A 23,595-nucleotide genomic window follows, 5' to 3' on the forward strand; every position below is an offset into this window, starting at 1 on the left:
TTAGGTCCTCGTTGATATCGATGGCTCTGTGGTCGATGTTCTTGAATACTTCGGTCTTCTCAGGCACTTCTAGGCACTTCCGAAGTAGTGAGATGTGAAACACATTGTGTACGGCGGACATCTCTTCCGGCAGTTCCAACTGATATGAGACTTCTCCTCGGCGACTCAGAATCTTGAATGGTCCGACATATCTGGGGGCGAGCTTTCCTTTGAGTTGGAATCTCTGCATTCCCTTGAGGGGTGAGACTTTGAGATACACAAAATCTCCGATCTCGAACGTCATCTCTCGGCGTCTCTTGTCGGTGTAGCTCTTCTGTCTTGACTGAGCGGTCTTGAGGTACTCGCGGATCTTGTGCACCTTCTCTTCGGCTTCACGGAGAACATCGGGGCCGAAGACTTGACTATCTCCGACTTCCGACCAGTTCAGGGGGGTACGGCATTTCCTTCCGTACAGGGCTTCAAAGGGGGCCATCTGTAAGCTGGCTTGGTAGCTATTGTTGTAGGAGAATTCTGCATATGGTAGGCAGTCTTCCCATTTGGATCCGTACTCTAGCACACAGGCTCTTAACATATCTTCTAGGATCTGGTTGACTCTCTCGGTCTGTCCGTCAGTCTGCGGGTGATAAGCGGTGCTGAAATTCAGACGGGTTCCTAGTCCTTCATGCACTTTCTGCCAGAATCTTGAGGTGAATTGTGATCCTCTATCTGACACAATTAACTTCGGGGTTCCGTGCAGGCTGACTATTCTGGAGATGTATAACTCTGCAAGCTTTGGGCCTTGGTATGTGGTCTTGACAGGGATGAAATGTGCAACCTTGGTCAACCTATCAATGACTACCCAAATGGAGTCATTTCCTTGACAGATATCACACTTGGCGATGTAGCTTCCTATCTCTCGCTTCATTCCGTGCCACCAGAATTGTTCCTTCAGGTCTTGGTACATCTTGGTTCCTCCGGGATGAATGGAATACAGTGTATCATGAGCTTCCTTCAGAATGACTTGTTTCAACTCTGAATCTGATGGTACACACAGGCGTTCGTTGTACCAAAGAACTCCTTCTTCATCTACGGTGAATCCTGGTGCCTTTCCTGCAGCTATCTGGTTCTTGATTCTGTCAATGCTGGCATTTCCCTTCTGGGCTTCCTTTATCTGGCTCATCAAAGTGGGTTGGAGCTCAATGCTGGCGAGGAATCCTTCGCTCACTAGCTCTAGTCTGAATTGTTCAAACTCTTGGTACAGGCTTGGTTGCTCTATTGCGATCATGGAGTTCAACTGACACGGCAGTCTGCTCAAGGCATCCGCTACCACATTGGCCTTGCCGGGGTGGTAGTGAATTTCCATGTCGTAATCCTTGATCAATTCAATCCATCTGCGCTGTCTCATGTTCAGCTCCTTCTGGGTGAAAATGTACTTCAGGCTCTTGTGATCTGAATATATCTCGCATCGATTACCCATGAGGTAATGACGCCAAACCTTCAGGGCTAACACTACGGCTGCTAACTCCAAGTCATGAGTTGGATAGTTCTGTTCATGTTGCTTCAGTTGCCTTGATAGGTAAGATATCACTTTGCCTTCTTGCATCAACACACATCCAAGACCAGTCTTGGATGCATCACAATAGACATCAAATGGCTTGGTGACATCGGGCATGATCAGTATTGGGGCTGTGGTTAATCGGAACTTGAGTAGCTGAAAGCTTTCTTCACATTTGTCATTCCAGTCAAATTTCCGGTCCTTCTTCAGCAGTTGAGTCATTGGTCTTGCGATGCTTGAAAATCCTTCAACGAATCGGCAGTAATATCCCGCTAATCCCAGAAATGCTCGGACTTCAGTCTGGGTGGTTGGGGCCTTCCATTCCTCAACAGTTTTGATTTTTGCGGGATCTACCGCAATTCCTCCTGCAGACAAGATATGTCCCAGGAATCCTACTTCTCTCAACCAAAACTCACATTTGCTAAACTTGGCGTACAACTGATGCTGCCTAAGGGTTTCTAGAACCACTTCGAAATGTTGCTCATGTTCTTCTTCTGATTTGGAGTAGATAAGGATGTCGTCGATGAAGACAACGACAAACTTATCCAGGAATTCCATAAAGATCTTATTCATGAGATTCATGAAATAAGCGGGGGCATTGGTCAGTCCGAAGGACATGACGTTGTACTCATACAGTCCATATCTGGTGGTAAAGGCAGTCTTTGGAATATCTATTGCTCGGATCTTCAGTTGATGGTAACCTGTCCTCAGATCAATCTTTGAGAACACTTGGGCTCCGGTTAGCTGGTCAAACAGATCTTCTATCTTTGGCAAGGGATATTTGTTCTTGATGGTGACATCGTTAAGCTTACGATAATCCGTAACCAAACGAGTGGCACCGTCCTTTTTATCCACAAACAAAACTGGTGATCTCCAGGGTGACGCACTTGGTCGAATCAGACCTTTGTACAGCATATCATCCAGTTGCTTCTTCAGTTCCATTAACTCTGCGGGGTTCATGCTATAGGCTCTCTGGGCTATAGGTCCCGTTCCGGGGATTAACTCAATGATGAACTCGATATCCCGATCTGGGGGCATACCGGGTAGATCATCCGGAAACACATCAGGGTATCGACAGACGACCCTGATTTGATCCAGAGTTGGCTTAGCTACACTTTGGTTGCAGGTGAAATTTCTGGGTAGTTTTTCAGACAAGTGTTTTATTATTATTCCAGTGCTACTTGTCATGGTGATGGCCTTCTTGGCGCAGTCTATCAATCCATGATGTTTCGCCATCCAATCCATACCCAGGACTACTTCCAATCCTTTTGTTCCCAGAACAATCAAGTTTGCATAAAAGTCTATTTCATGGATTCTGATGGGTACATCTTTGCAAAATTTTCTAGCTTTAGTTGTTGATCCAGGTATTTGAACTACCATGACATGTTTCAAGCTGATTGGTTGAATCTTACTAGTGCACACAAAATCTTCTGTAACGAACGAATGCGATGCTCCAGAATCAAACAACACTCTTGCTGGTATTGAGTTAACAGAGAACATACCCAGCACCACGTCAGGTGCTTCCTGGGCTTCCTCAGCATTCATGTGGTAGAGGCGACCTCCGCGGTTGTTCGGGTTGTTGGGGGCGAACTTCTTGCCGGTGGAGACACGGCGTTGCTGCTGAGCTAGGGGTGCGGGGTTGCCTGCAAGCTTGGCGAGCCTCTTGGGACACTCATTGGAGTAATGCCCCACTACACCACACTCATAGCAAGTGATGGTGGTCTTGTCCTGCTTGTTCGCGACGGGGATTGCATTGCTCCCGGTCCTTGGTGCTGTGTTGGTGTTGTTGTTGTAGTGGTGGCCTCCTGGCCTGGGGTTTCCTCCACTCCGGTTCTGATAAACCGGACGTGACATCTGTGCATTGGGCTTGTTGGTCCTGAAACCTCCGCCTGAGTTGGGGCGATACCTTGGGGCATTGCTAGGCCCACTCTGATTCATCATGCGGCGCTTGCGATTCTCGCTGGCTTGGTGCAGTTTGCCTTCCATTTGGATGGCGGAGTCAACAAGGGCTTCGAGGTCGGCAAAGGGGATGTTGATCAACACAGTCTGCATCTCATCATGCAGTCCATTCAGGAACCTTTCCTTCCTCTTCTCAGTAGTGTCGGTCTCATCCGGGGCGTACCTTGACAGTGTGAGAAACTTGTCGCGGTATTCCACCACGGACATCCGGCCTTGCTTCAGTTCACGGAACTCATCTCTCATCTTCTTTATCAGACCCGGGGGCACATGGTACTTGCTGAATTTGAGCTTGAAATCAGTCCAAGTGATAAACTGTCCCGCGTTCATGGCACGGGTGCTTGTCCACCAAGCTCTTGCTGGTCCTGCTAAGTAGTGCGTGGCAAACAGCACTTTCTCATTCTCTTCAACTCCAGCTACCTCTAGATTGTTCTCCATAGTTTGGAGCCAATCATCTGCATCAAGTGGTTCCTCAGTCTTACTGAAAACTGGCGGGTTGGTATTCTAGAAGTTCTTGAGCTTGGATCCTGGATGATCATGGTGGCCTTGATTGTTGTTGGCCAGCTGTTGAAGTGCTGCAATGTTGGCTTGCCTTTCAGCTCTTTCTGCTTCTCTATCTTCCAGCATAACTTGCAACATCTGCATCATAGCGTCTTGATTTGCGTTGCGAGTTGGAGGGGCCATCTGAGCATTGAGATTGATCATGAGATAAGAGGGAAATTTTCTATGGCTTGTTTTGTGTTTGAGTTCAAAAGCTTAAAACTTGCAGTCTTTTCATGATGATACAAACATACATTCATTCATAGCAAACAACACACATTACAAGCTAACACACTAAGGGTTTTAAGAACCCTTCTTCTCCAAGCTACGATACATGGGGCGGGATACAACTCACACCTACGATAGTGCATACGTGAACTACTCTTCATCTTCATCAACATCGATGGGGGTGTGGTCATCATCTTCGTCGTCCAGGAAGTCGTAGTCTTCCCCCTCGGTGTTCTCATCCTCCTCGAAGTCGTTGTCATCACTCAGGTAGTTGCTTCCTCCCTGAATGTCTTCTCCATCTTCCTCCATCTTCTTCATCTGCTCCTCCTGGGCCTTGACAGTGGCCTCGAGTGCTGCTATCTTCGCGCGGAGGCGAGTGATGGTGGCATCCCTCTTCGCCCGCTGCTGGCGGAGGGTCCTGCGGTCGTTGGCGAGCATCTTGATGGCGTCTCCTTGCTCGATGATGCGGGCGTGAGTCTGGTTGGCGTACTCACGGGAGTGGTCGAGATCCTGCTGAGTGTGGTACAGCATGAAGTCGAGATGCTCCACATGGTGCTTCAGCTCTGGGTGGGATGACATGTCCATGGGCTCTCCAGCAGAGTTACGCCTCGCGAGGTGAGAAAAGCGAGGGTGCTTGAGTGCCTCCCCGCGCATCCCGCACAAGCGTGCGAGTCCCTCCTGAAGGGCGCGGGCAAGTCCGTCCAGCCAGTTGCTCTCCATGAAGGAGAAGAGGATCCTCTCAGAAGTGGGAGGCTCCATCTTGCCCCTCAAGTCAGCGGTGATGATCCACTGCAGTTCGCCTCCTGGCTGGTTCGCGATCTGGGCTCCGTGGAACTCCGGGTGCGGGCGACCAAGGTGGTCGGACAGGGCGTTGAGGTCGTGCTCGAAGATCAAGCTTCCCCCATTCCCGAGCTGATAGAACTTCGTGTTCACGGGCTCCATCTGAAAGTGAAGTAAAGGATTAAGTTAGAGGAGTGAACAAGTGTGGCAAAATTTTAGTTATATTTCTAAGGAAGAGCATGACTTCTTGTTTTTCCAAAGAACTCAAGGAGAAGACAAAGACTTAATTTTTCAGAAATACTTCATTCCTTTTTGAAACTAAATTTTTCAGAACGTCCATTTCTAACTAGGGTCTCCTAAGGTCAAACAATGGCTCTGATACCAACTTGTCAACACCCGGATTTTTAAGTCCGGATGCCTATTATGTCATACATCGCAATCCCAGGAAATTGTTGTTGCGAGGCATAATAGTTAAGTATCACAGTCATCATTCATTACAAACCATAATGTCTTACAAATTGGAATCACATGATCCATATTACACAAATAGTTGATCTAATGATCAACGAACAAACACAAGTTCATAGCGGAAGCGTAAGATACAAGGACTCTCTAGTCCACAGGCCAACGCTTGACGTTAGAAGCTCCTAGTTGTGGTAGACGTCCTGCTGATCGTCATCCTCGTACTGCTGCTCGGCTTCAGATTCTGGCCATTTGAATAGCCAGGGACAAAGCCGTGAGTACTTCAAGTACTCGCAATCTAACACTAAAGTAAGTACTAGCATTACTATTGAGAGTGTTCTAAGCTCTAAGTTTATTTGCATAAAGCCAATTTTATTTGATAAACATTTTTTTTAAACAACTCCCCAAGTGCTAACTAACTCAAGTGGGAACATTAGTGTCATTCCCACAACTCAGTTGTGATTAAAAATCCAAGTCACCTTTCAAGTTCAAGTTCAAAACACCAGTCACATAGATATAAATTCTGATGACGGAAACAGAATGGCCTTTCCAATTGTCCATATCCGCGGACGCGGCTATTCGAATAGTTCTACACTCTGCAGAGGTTGCACACTTGTGCCACAACATTTGATTACATCCATCAGGGATAAAACCCCGAATAATCGTAACTCAGTACGCGGATCATCAACCGTTAACCTTTCACTTACACACCCTAGTATAGGCACCTCTCCCCATGAGCTTGGCCTCCCGGTGAAAACCAACTGTTAACCCGGGAACTGCACAGGGCTTGGCCGTACAATTCACCATCAATTCACATCATTTCTCAACAACGGAGGCAGCCTCAAGTATAACCCCTATGATGTGTGTTCAGAGGGAACCCATACTAAGACACATAAATTTCCAGTTAAGCCCTACCCATAATCAGGTATTGTGGGGGTACTTAATATTGGTAAGGTATCGCATCCAACTCAATCATCAGTTTTTAACCAAATTCACCAAGTCAACTTCAGTGTCATATTCACCTTCAAAATCTTTCAATGGAAAATGACTCATCATTCCCAAGGTTTTCACCATCATCATTTCATAAACATATGTTCCCATCTAGAGTAGTCATTTTTAATTTAGCACTAGCAACTAGGTGTGAGGGGTGCTAAGAATTTGCTTTGCTTCTAGGCTAAGTTTGATACTCTTGTACTAACTCAATACTACCCGGTAAATCATAAATCAAAAGTACTTTGATAAAACAAAGGTAAATAAAGCTTGTAAAGTAAAACTGGGAAATAGGATCATAAACATAAAGTAAATGGGGTAATGCCTTGCTCATGGTGAGCTTTGCACTTTGCAAGAGTATTATCTTGCCTTGGTTGGGAAACTGGTCAAAGTGGTCTTCTTCTTCTTGGAAGTAGACCTCCTCCTCCTCCTGGTACTCCTCGGTACTAGCGTCTAAAATACGAATACGGGGTACACAATCATCACACCAAACTAATTTACTAAACTAGGCACAAACATGGTTCACACACTTAAACTAGTATCACATATTAATATTAAGTTGGTGGATGTGTTTTTCTTATTATTTAAGAAAAAAAAAACTTTCCTCTCATACTAGACTTAATTGTTACTTTGAATTATTCAGAGAAATAATATCCTCTCATTATCTTATTAAGATTTAATTTCTCTTATGCATAATATGTGACCTAGGTTGACCCAAGTCAACCTCTTCACACTTATCAATTGGAGAAAAATGATTTAAATGAGGTGAGCACCTCATACAATTTAATTCTAGCATAACAAAGATTTAATATCACCAACATTTCCTATGAGACCTAATGACCAGAGTCTCTACTTTATTTGGAAATGATGGTGACAAGATTTAAATGAGAGAAACTCTCTCATAAGATTTCTTCATAGTTTTGGACAATATCTTTGACTAGAAATAGCCATAAAGTCATTTAAATCAACTAAGCCATGATCATTCAAAGTAAGCATGGCATATTTTTGTAGAAACAATTAGTATAAGTGAAAAGTGGATTATTGGAGGTGGAATTAACTGAAAAGCATTTATGGTTGATTTTTAAGAATTATTATAAAGCAGAAAAGTCCCTGCCTTGTTTATTTTGGCACTTTAATTCTACAATAGATCTAGGGTTCTATCCAGTGGCATTGTGTAGATAAAATCCTGAGCTTTCCAACAATATCAAGTTTGCAAAATTTGGCCGAGTAGATTTGTCCCTATTGAAATTCAAAGTTTGCATCAGATTAGGGTTTTTCCTATTTTTCCAAATTTGAATTCAAACCGTGGGCTCGCGCGGGAAATAACTGGGCTGCAGAGAAAAAGAGAAATGGGCCGGCCCAGTACTGCGTCCAGCGCAGCGGGCCGCCTGACAGCGTGGGGGCCACGCGTCAGTGGGACTTAACGCCCGAAGCGGTACGGGGAGATGTGAGCGGTTGGATTAGAAAGGGATCGGACGAACGACAGACGTCGTCGTCTCCGGCGAGAAGAGCGAGTACTGGCGGCAACGGCAGGGGGTCGACGGCTCACCGGCGGCGCGGCGAGGGTCGGCGAAGCGCGGAGAAGACGTTGGCGAGGTAGAGGAAGCAGCCCGTAGCAGTTGCGTCTCCAATGGCGGCCTCCTGCTCCGGCGACTCCGTGTACTGGCGGCGGCGTCGATCTTGCGATTGGAGCAGTGGGGTGGCTAGCTGGTGAAATTGAGCGGTCGAGGAGAGCTGTGAGGATGAGTGGAAGCGATTGGTGTGCTCGGATTGAGAAGAGGCGTCCTCCTTTTATAGCGGCGCGAGGTGGCAGTGGGGCGGAGCGGCAGTCATCGACGGCGTCGTCGTTCCAAGGGCGCCAAGGGGCAAGTGATGGGCGCGGCTTGTTGCTGGAGCACTGGCGAGGGTGACGAGCGTGATTGTGGCTCCGCAGTGGCTCTGTGGCGCTGGTGCGCTTGATGGGAGTGCTCGGGCCATGGCGGGCTGTCGTGGATGCTCTCGTCATCTGCGGCGTTCCCGCGGCCCCGTGCGCGTGTCCAGGCGACGCAGGGTGAGGTGGGGCGTCGACTGGCGCTGAGAGCAAGTGTGGAGGGGACGCAGGGCCGTGGGCGTCGTCACCACCTGGCGTGTCCAGGGTTGGCGCCATGCGCGCTCTGGCGCGACATGGGCGCGTTCTGGGCGCCACTGGGCGCGCGTGTGCTGACGCGTGCGAGCTCGGTCTCGGTCAAGGGATGGCATGAGCTTGTCCAGGGAGGTGAGAGGGAGCCAGTGGACATGGCGGTGCAGGCCAGAGGTGACCAGGTGAGGAGATGGCATGAGGGTGGCATGCCATGCCACGGCATGGCATGGTTTAGTTGATTAGATCAAACAATGGCCATTGCAAGTGATGGAACTGATGTTGTGAAGTGAGAGGAGGGTCCAGGGGTTGCTGTGGTGGCTCAGGTTGGACCAAGTCTTCTCCATTTTTCAGCATGGGCACAATTATATACCCTGCCTATAAGGTGTTTGATGAAATGCCCGAAAGAAAATAATTTTTGAATTTTGCAAATCTTTTTGGTGGGTTGTAATCAAATATTAAATGGAGCATTTTGGTGGTGGTGGTGGTCAAAATGGAATTGAGATGCAAAATCACATTTTGCATATGATCTTGCATATGTGAGTTTGTTCCTACTTTGCTTGCTTCTCATTTGAATTTGGCAAAGAATTTGGGGTGATGGTTTTGGGCAAAGTTGAAGTGCTTGATGTTGTCTTGGATGAGGTGAAGAGAGTTGACAAAGGTTAGAAGTGAAAAGTAAAAATCCAGGGGCTCAAAGTGGCCATCAGGGTAAAAATGGCACATATGACCATAATCACATGTGAGCTCCATTTTGATTCAAATTTGTTTTGAATTGAGTTGGATTGATTTCAAAGGTGTTAATAAGTGTTTAGTAACCATTTACAAGTAATGGTGCAAACCAATTTGGCCTAGATCAAAATTTGTAAAAATGGCATAGGCCTTATGTGACTGTGAAGTGGAAATTTAGAATTTCTTTCTATTTATTTTTATTTGGCTAAGGGTGATCAAGTGATCATTGCTAGGGTTTTAGAATGAGAGTAACACATAAACAAGCATCATGGCAAAAGCACACTCAAATAAAATAATAAGGTGAGCTAGTATGCATAGTCCTATATGATGAGAAAAAGTTTTTGTTGGCTCTAAATTTTGGATTCTTGAACTCTCTCTCTCTTCACTACAAGAGAATTGGCATGTAGAGGCACTATTTTGGCCCAGTAGAGACACTTAAATTGCTCCTACGCAGTTATAAAGACACTTTCCATATTGTCTCGAAACTGTCACTACGGGCGGTGTCTCTACGTGGTAATGACAATAGTAATAATGTCTTTACATTTTAGAAGACATAAAAGAGGCATTATATGGTGTCTCTAGAGTAAATAAATGTAAAGAAACCATGTCAAAATAGTACTCGAACTCATGACCTTAGTGATTAAGACTTATTCCATTAACCATCTCACCCTTTCACAAGTATATGTTGATACTTGGAACAAATTTGTAATTAGTATTGCCCACCATGACCTAAACATAGAACAAATGTCTCTAGAGAACAAGAAACATGTCTCAAACATTGCCTCTAGATAAAAATTAAAGACGTACAACAAAGTGTCTCACAGACTGCCGCTTGATAACTTAATTGTGACACTTTAGAGTGTCTCATAAGTTGTCTACAGAACGAAAATTGCAACCCCTTACAGAAATGTCTTAACTAACGTCCCTACATATGTGACTATTCCCGAAGTGTCTCAAAAAGTACCACTACAACATGCAAAGTGTCTTAATGTGATTTTTAAAGAGGCAAAGTAGGAAGTGTCTCTAGTAAAATGTCTCTATGGAAGGTTTTTCTTGTAGTGCTTGTTCATTTTATTGAAACTTGGGATGTTACAGTATTGACCGCAACAAGATGGAACACCTTTCTTGATTGTGCTTGCTTGGCGAAGTCTTGTAGATTGCTCCCCCATAAACCACCATGGGAGAGCTTCTTCTTCGGCGCAACTTCACATATCCATGATCACCATATGGATGGCTCATCTTGAACTAGCACTTCATCTCTTCATGGCAAGCTTCAAGCTTATGATCTCTTTGAGTTGGCTCATCTTGAACTTGCACTTCATTATGTTGATGTCTTGAAGTAACTTGAGGGCTCACTTCATCTTCATCTTCAAGACATACTTGACACTTGATTGTAGGATAACGTTGCATAGAAAACAAAAATTTTCCTACCGCGAACACGAAATCCAAGCCAAGATGCAATCTAGAAGACGGTAGCAACGAGGGGATTATCGAGTCTCACCCTTGAAGAGATTCCAAAGCCTACAAGATGAGGCTCTTGTTGCTGCGGTAGACGTTCACTTGCCGCTTGCAAAAGCGCGTAGAAGATCTTGATCACGATCGGTTCCGGCGCCACGAACGGGTAGCACCTCCGTACTCGGTCACACGTTCGGTTGTTGATGAAGACGACGTCCACCTCCCGTTCCAGCGGGCAGCGGAAGTAGTAGCTCCTCTTGAATCTGACAGCACGACGGCGTGGTGTCGGTGGTGGTGGAGAAGTCCGGCGGAGCTTCGCTAAGCTACATGGGCTATATGGAGGAGAGGGGGGCGGCTAGGGTTTGGGAGGGGGTGGCCGGCCACTTCAAGGGGGGCGGCCAGCTTGTGGTCTTGGGGTGGCCGGCCCCCTCCCTTGGCCCCTCATTATATAGGTGGATCCCCAAGTGTTGGTGTCCAAGTCTTCGAATAAGACCCGAACCAAAAACCTTCCATAAGAGGGGGAAACCTAGCCCAACTAGGACTCCCACCAAAGGTGGGAGTTCCACCTCCCATGTGGGGGGGTGGCCGGCCCCCTAAGGGGGAGTCCACTTGGGACTCCTCCCCCACTAGGCTTGCCCGGCCATCGAGGTGGAGTCCCATGTGGACTCCACCTTCCTTGGTGGTTTCTTCCGGACTTTTCTAGAACCTTCTAGAACCTTCCATAGAACCTTCCGCGACATTTTAATTCACATAAAATGACATCCTATATATGAATCTTATTCTCCGGACTATTCCGGAACTCCTCGTGATGTCCGGGATCTCATCCGGGACTCCGAACAAATATTCGAACTCCATTCCATATTCAAGTACTACCATTTCAACATCCAACTTTAAGTGTGTCACCCTACGGTTCGTGAACTATGCGGACATGGTTGAGTACTCACTCCGACCAATAACCAATAGCGGGATCTGGAGATCCATAATGGCTCCCACATATTCAACGATGACTTTAGTGATCGAATGAACCATTTACATATAATACCAATTCCCTTTGTCTCGCAATATTTTACTTGTCCGAGGTTTGATCTTCAGTATCACTCTATACCTTGTTCAACCTTGTCTCCTGACAAGTACTCTTTACTCGTACCGTGGTATGTGGTCTCTTATGAACTCATTCATATGCTTGCAAGACATTAGACGACATTCCACCGAGAGGGCCCAGAGTATATCTATCCGTCATCGGGATGGACAAATCCCACTGTTGATCCATATGCCTCAACTCATACTTTCCGGATACTTAATCCCACCTTTATAGCCACCCATTTACGCAGTGGTGTTTGGTGTAATCAAAGTACCTTTCCGGTATAAGTGATTTACATGATCTCATGGTCATAAGGACTAGGTAACTATGTATCGAAAGCTTATAGCAAATAACTTAATGACGAGATCTTATGCTACGCTTAATTGGGTGTGTCCATTACATCATTCATATAATAATATAACCTTGTTATCAATAACATCCAATGTTCATGATTATGAAACTAATCATCCATTAATCAACAAGCTAGTTTAAGAGGCATACTAGGGACTTCTTGTTTGTCTATATATCACACATGTACTAATGTTTCGGTTAATACAAATTCTAGCATGATATATAAACATTTATCATAAACATAAAGATATAAATAATAACCACTTTATTATTGCCTCTAGGGCATATCTCCTTCAGTCTCCCACTTGCACTAGAGTCAATAATCTAGATTACATTGTAATATACCTAACACCCATGGCATTCTGGTGTTGGTCATGCTTTGCCCTAGGGAGAGCTTTAGTCAACGGATCTGCTACATTCAGATCAGTGTGTACTTTGCAAATCTTTACTTCTCCATCTTCGATGTACTCGCGAATCGAGTGGTAACGCAGCTTGATATGCTTCAGCCTCTTGTGTGACCTTGGCTCTTGTGCATTGGCGATGGCACCCATGTTATCACAGTAAATGATTAATGGGTCCAATGCACTAGGAACCACACCGAGCTCTACAATGAACCTCTTCATCCATACCGCTTCTGATGAAGCCTCTGAAGCTGCTATGTACTCTGATTCTGTTGAAGACTTCGCCATCGTGCACTGCTTCGAGCTTGCCCAGCTTACTGCAGCACCATTCAATATAAACACGTACCCATATTGTGACTTAGAGTCATCAGGATCAGTGTTCCAACTTGCATCGGTGTAACCGTTTACAACGAGCTCTTGGTCACCTCCATAACAAAGAAACATATCCTTAGTTCTTTTCAAGTACTTCAGGATATTCTTGACCGCTGTCCAGTGTTCCATTCCTGGATCACTTTGATATCTGCTAGTCAAACTAACAGCATGTGCTATATCCGGTCTAGTACATAGCATGGCATACATGATAGATCCTCTTTGCCGAGGCATAGGGGATATTACTCATCCTTTCTCTTTCTTCTGCCGTAGCCGGTCCTTGAGTCTTACTCAATACCTTGCCTGGTAACATAGGTAAGAACCCTTTCTTACTTTCGTCCATTCTAAACTTCTTTAGAATCTTGTCCAGATATGTACTCTGTGATAGCCCTATTAGACGTCTTGATCTATCTCTATAAATCTTGATGCCTAATATATACGATGCTTCACCAAGGTCTTTCATTGAAAAACTATTATTCAAATAACCTTTAACACTGCTTAATAGTTCTATATCATTCCCGATCAATAATATGTCATCTACATATAATATCAGGAATGCTACAGAGCTCCCACTCACTTTCTTGTAAATACAGGCCTCTCCATGACACTGTATAAACCCGAAGTCTTTGATCACCTTATCAAAGCGCCGGTTCCAACTTCTTGATGCTTGCTTCAGTCCATAGATTGAACGCTGAAGTTTGCATACTTTGTCAGCATTTTTAGGATCAACAAAACCTTTGGGTTGTACCATATACAACTCTTCCTCAATGTCTCCATTAAGGAACGCCGTTTTGACATCCATCTGCCAAATCTCATAATCGAAAAATGCAGCTATTGCTAACAAAATCCTCACAGATTTTAGCTTCGCTACAGGTGAGAATGTCTCATCGTAGTCAACTCCTTGAATTTGTCGGAAACCCTTTGCGACAAGTCGAGCTTTATAGACAGTAATATTACCATAAGCATCTGTTTTTCTCTTGAAGATCCATTTATTTTCGACAGCCTTTCGGCTATCAGGTAAGTCTACCAAAGTCCATACTTTGTTATCATACATGGATCCCATTTCGGATTTCATGGCTTCTTGCCATTTGTTGGAATCTGGGCTCATCATCGCTTCTTCATACGTTGCAGGGTCCTCATCATTGTTATCCACAATCATGACATTTAGACAAGGATCATACCAATCAGGAGTGGCACGTTCCTTGTCGATCTGCGAGGTTCGGTAGTTTCCTCGTTCGAAGTTTCATGATCATTATCATTAGCTTCCTCCGTTGTCGGTGTAGGCGGTACAGGTACAACTTCCGGATCGCGCTACTGCGATCAACGAGTATAGATTCATCAATCTCATCGAGTTTTACTTTTCTTCCAGTCACTTCTTTAGTGAGAAATTCTTTCTCAAGAAAGGTTCCGTTCTTAGCAACAAAGATTTTGCCTTCGGATCTGTGATAGAAAGTGTACCCTATAGTTTCCTTAGGGTATCCTATGAAGACGCATTTCTCCGCTTTGGGTTCTAGCTTGTCCGGTTGTAACTTCTTTACATAGGCTTCGCAACCCCAAACTTTCAGGAACGACAGCTTAGGTTTCTTATTAAACCATAATTCATACGGTGTCGTTTCTACGGATTTTGATGGTGCTCTATTTAAAGTGAATGCGGCTGTCTCTAATGCATAACTCCAAAATGATAACGGCAAATCAGTAAGAGACATCATACTACGAACCATATCTAAGAGAGTTCGATTACGACGTTCGGACACACCATTACGTTGAGGTGTTCCCGGCGGTGTCAATTGTGAAAGTATTCCGCATTTCTTTAAATGCATGCCAAACTCATAACTCAGATATTCACCTCCACGATCAGATCGTAGAAATTTAATCTTCTTGTTACGTTGATTTTCTACTTCACTTTGAAATTCCTTAAACTTCTCGAAAGTTTCGGATTTATGTTTCATGAAATAGATATACCCATATCTACTCAGATCATCTGTGAAGGTTAGAACATAACGATAACCACCGCGCGATGCTACGCTCATTGGTCCACATACATCGGTATGTATGATTTCCAATAAGTCAGTAGCTCGCTCCATCATACCAGAAAATGGAGTCTTTGTCATTTTACCCATTAGACATGCTTCGCATCTATCAAGTGACTCAAAATCAAGTGATTCAAGTAATCCATCAGTATGGAGTTTCTTCATGCGTTTCACTCCAATATGACCAAGACGACAATGCCACATATAAGTAGAATTATCATTCAATTTAATTCGCTTAGCATCAATGTTATGTATATGCGTATCACTACTATCAAGATCTAACAGAAATAAGCCATTCTTTTGTGGTGCTCGACCATAAAAGATATTATTCATAAAAATAGAACAACCATTATTCTCAGACTTGAATGAATAACCGTCTTGCATTAAACAAGATCCAGATATAATGTTCATGCTCAACGCAGTTACATAATAGCAATTATTTAGGCTTAAAACTAATCCCGAAGGTAGATGTAGAGGAAGTGTGCCGACTGCGATCACATTGACCTTGGATCCGTTTCCAACGCGCATCGTCACTTCATCTTTCAGCAGTTGTCGTTTATTCTTTAGTTCCTGTTTCGAGTTACATATATGAGCAACCGAACCAGTATCAAATACCCAGGTACTAGAACGAGAACCAGTGAAATGAACATCTATAACATGTATATCAGATATACCTTCTTTCTTCTTCTTGACAAGGCCGCTCTTCAGATTAGCCAGATACTTGGAGCAATTACGCTTCCAGTGTCCCTTCTCCTTGCAGTAATAGCACTCAGCATCAGGCTTAGGGCCGTTCTTAGGTTTCATAGGAGGCGTGGCAGCTTTCTTGCCATCCTTCTTGAATTTTCCCTTAGACTTGCCCTGTTTCTTGAAACTGGTGGTCTTGTTGACCATCAACACTTGGTGCTCTTTCTTGATCTCAATCTCAGCAGCTTTTAGCATGCCAAAGAGTTCAGGTAACTCCTTGTTCATGTTCTGCATATTGTAGTTCATCACAAAGTTCTTGTAACTTGGTGGCAGTGATTGAAGGACACGATTAATCCCCAGTCTGTTAGGAATCACTATTCCCAAGTCACTGAGTTTCTTCGCATGCCCGGTCATGGCGAGCATGTGCTCACTAACGGAGCTGCCTTCTTCCATCATGCAGCTGAAGAAATGTTTCGATGCTTCATAGCATTCCACGGCCGCATGAGTCTCGAATATAGCTTTCAGCTCATTCATCAACTCATGAGGATCGTGGTGCTCAAAACGTTTTTGAAGATCGGATTCCAGACTGCACAGGATGGCACACTGAACTTGAGAGTACCGAGTTTTCCGAGTCGCGTAAACAACTTTTACTTCATCGGTTTCATCTTCTGCAGGAGGGTCACCTAGCGGTGCATCAAGCACAAATTGCAGATTTCCGCCAGAGAGGAAGATCCTCACATGACGGAACCAGTCGGTGAAGTTGCTACCGTTGCTCTTAAGTTTCTCTTTCTCTAGGAACTGATTAAAATTGATTGGGGACGCCATCTCTACAACATATATTTGCAATAGTTTAGACTAAGTTTATGACAAATTGAGTTCAAATTTTAATTCAACATAATTAAAAATCTAGGTGAACTCCCACTCAAAACAATATCCCTCGCATTGTCTTAGTGATCACACGAACCAAATCCACCGCACCTAAACCCGATCATCACGAGAAAATGTGTGACTTCAATGGCGAACACTCAAAGTGTTCATCATATCAACCATATGATTCATGCTCTACCTTTCGGTATCATGTGTTCCGAGACCATGTCTGTACATGCTAGGCTCATCAAGGCCACCTTAGTATCCGCATGTGCAAAACTGTCTTGCACCCGTTGTATGTACTTATTGAATCTATCACACCCGATCATCACGAGATGCTTCGAAACGACAAGACTTGGTAACGGTGCTACTAAGGATGAACACTTTATTATCTTGAGATTTTAGTGAGGGATCATCTTATAATGCTACCGTCGCGATCTAAGCAAAATAAGATGCATAAAAGGATTAACATCACATGCAGTTCATATGTGATATGATATGGCCCTTTTGTCTTTGCGCCTTTGATCTTCATCTCCAAAGCACGGACATGATCTCCATCATCTTCGGGCATGATCTCCATCATCGTCGGCGTAGCGTCAAGGTCAATGGCTCCGTCTTCATGATCGTCCTCCATGTAGCAACTATTACAACTACTTTGAAATACTACTCAACATGAAATTTAAAGACAACCATAAGGCTCCTGCCGGTTGCCACAATACAATAATGATCATCTCATACATATTCATCATCACATTATGGCCATATCACATCACCAAACCCTGCAAAAACAAGTTAGACGTCTCTAATTTGGTTTGCATATTTTACGTGGTTTAGGGTTTTCGAGAGAGATCTAATCTACCTACGAACATGAACCACAACGTTGATACTAATGTTTTCAATAGAAGAGTAAATTGAATCTTCACTATAGTAGGAGAGACAGACACCCGCAAAGCCTCTTATGCAATACAAGTTGCATGTCGAACGAGGAACAAGTCTCATGAACGCGGTCATGTAAAATTAGTCCGAGCCGCTTCATCCCACTATGCCACAAAGATGCAAAGTACTCAAACTAAAGATAACAAGAGCATCAACGCCCACAAACCATTGTGTTCTACTCGTGCAACCATCTATGCATAGACACGGCTCTGATACCACTGTAGGATAACGTTGCATAGAAAACAAAAAATTTCCTACCGCGAACACGAAATCCAAGCCAAGATGCAATCTAGAAGACGGTAGCAACGAGGGGATTATCGAGTCTCACCCTTGAAGAGATTCCAAAGCCTACAAGATGAGGCTCTTGTTGCTGCGGTAGACGTTCACTTGCCGCTTGCAAAAGCGCGTAGAAGATCTTGATCACGATCGGTTCCGGCGCCACGAACGGGCAGCACCTCCGTACTCGGTCACACGTTCGGTTGTTGATGAAGACGACGTCCACCTCCCGTTCCAGCGGGCAGCGGAAGTAGTAGCTCCTCTTGAATCCGACAGCACGACGGCGTGGTGTCGGTGGTGGTGGAGAAGTCCGGCGGAGCTTCGCTAAGCTACATGGGCTATATGGAGGAGAGGGGGGCGGCTAGGGTTTGGGAGGGGGTGGCCGGCCACTTCAAGGGGGGCGGCCAGCTTGTGGTCTTGGGGTGGCCGGCCCCCTCCCTTGGACCCTCATTATATAGGTGGATCCCCAAGTGTTGGTGTCCAAGTCTTCGAATAAGACCCGAACCAAAAACCTTCCATAAGAGGGGGAAACCTAGCCCAACTAGGACTCCCACCAAAGGTGGGAGTTCCACCTCCCATGTGGGGGGGTGGCCGGCCCCCTAAGGGGGAGTCCACTTGGGACTCCTCCCCCACTAGGCTTGGCCGGCCATGGAGGTGGAGTCCCATGTGGACTCCACCTTCCTTGGTGGTTTCTTCCGGACTTTTCTAGAACCTTCTAGAACCTTCCATAGAACCTTCCGCGACATTTTAATTCACATAAAATGACATCCTATATATGAATCTTATTCTCCGGACTATTCCGGAACTCCTCGTGATGTCCGGGATCTCATCCGGGACTCCGAACAAATATTCGAACTCCATTCCATATTCAAGTACTACCATTTCAACATCCAACTTTAAGTGTGTCACCCTACGGTTCGTGAACTATGCGGACATGGTTGAGTACTCACTCCGACCAATAACCAATAGCGGGATCTGGAGATCCATAATGGCTCCCACATATTCAACGATGACTTTAGTGATCGAATGAACCATTTACATATAATACCAATTCCCTTTGTCTCGCGATATTTTACTTGTCCGAGGTTTGATCTTCAGTATCACTCTATACCTTGTTCAACCTCGTCTCCTGACAAGTACTCTTTACTCGTACCGTGGTATGTGGTCTCTTATGAACTCATTCATATGCTTGCAAGACATTAGATGACATTCCACCGAGAGGGCCCAGAGTATATCTATCCGTCATCGGGATGGACAAATCCCACTGTTGATCCATATGCCTCAACTCATACTTTCCGGATACTTAATCCCACCTTTATAGCCACCCATTTACGCAGTGGTGTTTGGTGTAATCAAAGTACCTTTCCGGTATAAGTGATTTACATGATCTCATGGTCATAAGGACTAGGTAACTATGTATCGAAAGCTTATAGCAAATAACTTAATGACAAGATCTTATGCTACGCTTAATTGGGTGTGTCCATTACATCATTCATATAATGATATAACCTTGTTATCAATAACATCCAATGTTCATGATTATGAAACTAATCATCCATTAATCAACAAGCTAGTTTAAGAGGCATACTAGGGACTTCTTGTTTGTCTATATATCACACATGTACTAATGTTTCGGTTAATACAAATTCTAGCATGATATATAAACATTTATCATAAACATAAAGATATAAATAATAACCACTTTATTATTGCCTCTAGGGCATATCTCCTTCATTGATATCCTTCATCAATTTCTTCTTATTGCAACCTTGAAGCCAACATATGGTTCAAGCATTGCCTATGGACAACACCTATAAATATAACTCAATGCAAACATTAGTCCATAGAGATTGTCATTAATTGCCAAAACCACACATGAGGGCTCCATGCACTTTCAATCTCCCCCATTTTGGTAATTGATGACAATCTCTTTGAGAGGGTTTATATAAGGAATTTAAGTAACAAACAAGTTGAATATATAGATCAAACTCCCCCATAATATATGCATGTGTGAATGATCTTGACTTTCATTGCATATATTGGCATTCAAAGCCTAGTGGAGTTTCCTCTAAATATTCAACTATGCAAAGCAACAAGATGCAATGCAATAAAGGCACATGCTTAAGCACAAAGCAAAGACATAACCAAATTCCCTTAAACCCTCCAAACTTCTCCCCCATTGGCACCAATTGCCGAAATGGGTGAAAAATTTAGAAGGTCAATATAGTGAGAGTTCCTCCATAGCGTGTGCATTTCTCATAATTTGAGTGGAATCAAATGCACATATCCAATGACGAATATTCGGAAGGAATCACACTATAGATAGGGTCAAAGATTACAAAAAGATAACAAATTCAAGAAGCTTCAACAAATGAAGCAAGCAACCAAATGAACCACAAAGAAGATACCAAAAGAAAGATAGATATTATGATAAGATCAAGAAGATTGCTCTAAATAATATGAGGAAGCTCCCCAAGGTTTGTGCACAAAACTAAACAATTTGCATTGGAGTATAAGGTGCACAAACATGGAATCATCACTCCCATAATATCATTCACAAACAAAAGATACCAAGTGAATCAAACTCTAATGATCACCAAAAGATAGTGCTCTAAATCAAATGAGGAAGCTCCCCAAGGTACATGCATAAATTAAAATGTTGTATTTTAATACAATATGCATAACATGGAATCCTCACTCCCTCATTACCATTTAAAACACAAACATTTGCAATAGATCATAGATAGAAAAATAAGCTAAACACTTGCAACAAACAAATGGTTGAGCAACAAGTAAGAGGCATCATAATAAAAGGCTCAACCAAGAGGATATGTGAAAGGCATGATAAAGCATATTATTATAAGACTATTACAAGGATGAGCAAAAAGCATCATCATAGTTTTCAATGAATTATATTGCTTAGCATGACCAATCAACACGCAATAAATAAATAAGATATCAAAAGGAGATGTATCATCTCTTATGTGTATAAGTTTCGCTAAGTGGGCAATATCACAAAGATATTTATCCACAGAGAAACATGCACACACAAAATAGATACACAACAAATATAGCATGATATCCAAGACGAAGTCATGCAATATACCAATAAGAATTGTTTTGCTTAATAGCATGGCCAAAGGCTCAATTTTATCTTATTGTACATTCATGAAATTCAACCGCAATCATCTAAAATACATCACAAATATCAACAAGGGAAAGAAGATAGTTGGGATGCATTGAGAAAGTCAACAAGTATCACAAACGAGGATACCAAAAGAAATAACTAAATTTGCACTTTCATCTATATTGCACATGTGAGAACCTTGAGGAATTGATATGCAATAAAATTGCTAGATAGGCATAGTTGGGATGGATGAGTCATGAGCATGATTTAATATACTTCCCAACAAATGCACTCATCTCAAATTACTCACATTCACAATAAAGAGGTTTCATTAAGACTTTTGCAAGAAGCACACTATTTGCAAATCAAGAGATTCATGCCAAGATGCAACCATAAGGTTGGATACAAGAAAAGTATGCATGAGAAGATACTTGTTACCAAGATAGCATTGGTGTGGATGTAGTAGATATGTGTTCGTTGACCATCCTAGCTTGCCTCAAGTTACCATTGAGTCACCACTTCTTTCCAAGAGTGAGACAAGCATTCAATGCATATCCACTGTACCTAACACAAAGGTAAGTACAAAATGGTCCCCAAACTAATTGGGTCTGAAGTAGTTAGACACACTAAAACATATAGAACAAACTCCACAATTCTATGTGCATATAGATATGAAATTGAATTTCATGCACATCTTAGCTAAATTAGGATTTGATGGAGTTTACCCTATATATTGGATCAAAGAAAGTGACACATGCCATAAGATATACATATATTAAATATGCATGCACAATACTTTTAAGAACCAAAGGAAGATACAATTTGGACAAAACACCAAATAAACCAAGAGACAATGGTTGTCCAAATTATATCAAAGAATCAAATCAACACAAGATTGACTCCAAAGACTTATCTCATTATAGAAGCTAATTAAACCTAAACACAAAGGAATGAGATAACCAACTCCCAAGAGAGCAAGGTTCCAACAAATAAACCAAACCCTTGAAACTTTTTATGATGGCACAAAGTACCAAAAAGAAAATTTTATGTCTCCCAAAACCAAATTTTTGATAAAGATCAAGAGATGTTAAGCATTCTAATAAATATAGAAGAGCTCCCCCAAGATTGGTGCATTATCTAGGATTTTTTATATGAATACAAAATGCACAAAACTAGGATCATCACGCTACCTATATCTTCTAACAATGCTAAGAAAGTTTGAATATACAACTTAGATCCATAAGATGCAAGGAAGACACATGGGAGTCAAAGCACAAAAAATTCATGGCAATAAATAAGGCAATTTAAACACAAGAGCCAATGTAGATATGATCAATAAATATCTACCTCATAATTAATTACCAATTGTCCTAGGACAAGAGGTATTAGGAAATATTTCCCGCTGGTAGTTTGTAAGTATACATAAGATCATATTTACAATGAACAAAGCATATGGTAAAAGATAAGAGTTAACCATAATGCAAAGAAAGTTTCTTGATAGCTTCATTTAGTCATACCAACATGCAAGGCAATTAATAGTATGACTTGAAGCACATGGTTTTCCAAAAATGTATTGAGGGACACGTTGTGAAAAACCATGCCAAAAAAACTTTCACAAATAAGATCCACAAAGGTATTAGCAATGAAGCTATTTAAGCAAATTGAAGCTTGTTTGAGCAAACATGCCACATAGGGGAGAGATAATTTACGGTATCAATTCTATGTGACACAACCTCAAATGTTCACATTTTCTAGGCTTGTAATATGCACAAAGCTTATTACTCCCCCACAATGTGATCTCCCCCACAATGTGATAAGGAATTTATTTTCACAAGAGGCAAATAAGATCCAACTAGAGATATTAATGGACATTAGAATTTGAATTTCTCATGAAGATGACATACCACATAGCGACTAGATAATCTCGCAATATCAATTCTAAGTGATATTTCTCATGTACACACATTGTTTAGGATCATGAAATTCCCAAAGGAATGTCACTCCCCCAAAATGGGATAGTCTATTAGTCGCTCATAAGAGCCATATAAGATACAACAAGATGCAAAGAGGCTCCAACACAAACACAAATACATGGTGTGCAACCCAACATGCATAGACTTGATTTCTCAAGCAAAACAATTAGGAAGCACAACATATACAAACACATGTTAGGAACAAAACTAACACATGCAAAGGGGCGAGTAACTTTCAATATAAATGAGTTGAGAGCATGTTACCGCAAGGAGGAACATTGGATATATGATAGTAGCAAGATAATCAAAAGACTTGGCTTGATATAATATAAATGATGAAGATCCCTTAATTCTTCATGATGTAGCCAAGTCTCCAATACCCTCCAACAAGCACCTATTGATCAAGTTTTGGATTGTTGGTCCCCAACTAAGTTGGGTCCTAAGAGGTTAGTCACAATAGGCTTGGCAACCCAAATGGTTCTTTTCTTGACACCACTTTGAGCACCAACAAATTTGGCAAACACATTGCCACCCTCATCCTTACGAAGAGAATAAACATCATCAACGGTGATAGAGTTGGATAAGGTACCAATAGTGCAAAAGGAGGAGATGTGGCCCTTCTCGCGGCATATGTAGCAAGTTCTTTTCTTCTCCTTCTTCTCACTAGATTTCTCCACAATGGGAGCATTGGCTTGATTCTTCTTGGGAAG

This window comes from Lolium perenne, chromosome 6, assembly GCF_019359855.2.
Source record: "Lolium perenne isolate Kyuss_39 chromosome 6, Kyuss_2.0, whole genome shotgun sequence".
Lineage (NCBI taxonomy): Eukaryota > Viridiplantae > Streptophyta > Magnoliopsida > Poales > Poaceae > Lolium > Lolium perenne.